This window comes from Bombus pyrosoma, linkage group LG10, assembly GCF_014825855.1.
Source record: "Bombus pyrosoma isolate SC7728 linkage group LG10, ASM1482585v1, whole genome shotgun sequence".
Classification (NCBI taxonomy): domain Eukaryota; kingdom Metazoa; phylum Arthropoda; class Insecta; order Hymenoptera; family Apidae; genus Bombus; species Bombus pyrosoma.
Window position 1 is genome coordinate 11,837,046 of NC_057779.1, and position 2,255 is coordinate 11,839,300.

Genomic DNA, 2,255 nt, shown 5'->3' on the forward strand with positions numbered 1-2,255 from the left:
ATAACGTTGTATAGCATTACGATATAACGTATAACGTTATATAGCATTATGTTATAACGTATAACGTTATATAGCATTACGTTATAACTTATAACGTTATGTAGGATTACGATATAAGGAATAGCGTTATGTAGCATTACGATATAACGTATAACGTTATATAGCATTACGTTATAACGAATAACGTTATGTAGCATCATGATATAACGTATAACGTTATATAGCAATACGTTATAACGTATAACGTTATGTAGTATTACGTTATAACGTATAACGTTATGTATTACTGAGTTGTAACGTATGACGTTATATAGCATTACTCTATAACGTATAACGTTATATAGCATTACGTTATAACGATTAACGTTATGTAGAATCACGATATAACGTATAACGTTATATAGCAATACGTTATAACGTGTAACGTTATGTAGTATTACGTTATAACGTATAACGTTATGTAGCATCACGATATAACGTATAACGTTATGTAGGATTACGATATAACGTATAACGTTATGTAGCATCACAATATAACGTGTAACGTTATGCAGCATTACGTTATAACGTATAACGTTATGTAGGATTACGATATAACGTATAATGTTATATAGTATTACGTTATAACGTATAACGTTATGTAGCATCACGATATAGCGTATAACGGTATATAGTATTACGATATAAAGTATAACGTTATGTAGCATCACGATATAACGTATAACGTGATGTAGGATTACGATATAACGAATAACGTTATGTAGCGTTACGATACAACGTATAAGGTTATATTGCATTACGTTATAACGAATAACGTTATGTAGGGTTACGAAATAACGTATAACGTTATGTAGCATTACGATATAACGTATAACGTTATATAGTATTACGTTTTTACGTATAACGTTATGTAGCATTACGTTATAACGTATAACGTTATGTAGCATCACGATATAACGTATAACGTTATACAGCATCACGTTATAAAGTATACCGTTATGTAGCATTACGATATAACGTATAACGTTATATAGTATTACGTTTTTACGTATAACGTTATGCAGCATTACGTTATAACGTATAACGTTATGTAGGATTACGATATAACGTATAATGTTATATAGTATTACGTTATAACGTAATGCTATATACCATTACGTTATAACGTATAACGCTATGTAGGAATACGATATAACGTATAACGTTATGTAGCATTGCGATATAACGTATAACGTTATATAGTATTACGTTATAACGAATAACGTTATATAGTATCACGATATAACGTATAACGTTATATTGCATTACGTTATAACGAATAACGTTATGTAGCATCACGATATAACGTATAACGTTATATAGCAATACGTTATAACGTATAACGTTATGTAGTATTACGTTATAACGTATAACGTTATGTATTATTGAGTTGTAACGTATGACGTTATATAGCATTACTCTATAACGTATAACGTTATTTCGTGTTACGTTATAACGTATATCGTTATGTAGGATTACGAAATAACGAATAACGTTATGTAGCATTACGATATAACGTATAACGTTATATAGCATTACGTTATAACGTATAACGTTATACAGTATTACGTTATAACGTATTACGTTATGTAGGATTACGATATAACGAATAACGTTATGTAGCATCACGATATAACGTATAACGTTATATAGTATTACATTATAACGTATAACGTTATGTAGCATCACGATATAACGTATAACGTTGTATAGCATTACGATATAACGTATAACGTTATATAGCATTATGTTATAACGTATAACGTTATATAGCATTACGTTATAACTTATAACGTTATGTAGGATTACGATATAAGGAATAGCGTTATGTAGCATTACGATATAACGTATAACGTTATATAGTATTATGTTATAACGTATAACGTTATATAGTATCACGATATAACGTATAACGTTATATAGCATTACGTTATAACGAATAACGTTACGTAGCATCACGATATAACGTATAATTTTATATAGCAATACGTTATAACGTATAACGTTATGTAGTATTACGTTATAACGTATAACGTTATGTATTATTGAGTTGTAACGTATGACGTTATATAGCATTACTCTATAACGTATAACGTTATATAGCATTACGTTATAACGAATAACGTTATGTAGCATCACGATATAACGTATAACGTTATATAGCAATACGTTATAACGTATAACGTTATGTAGTATTACGTTATAACGTATAACGT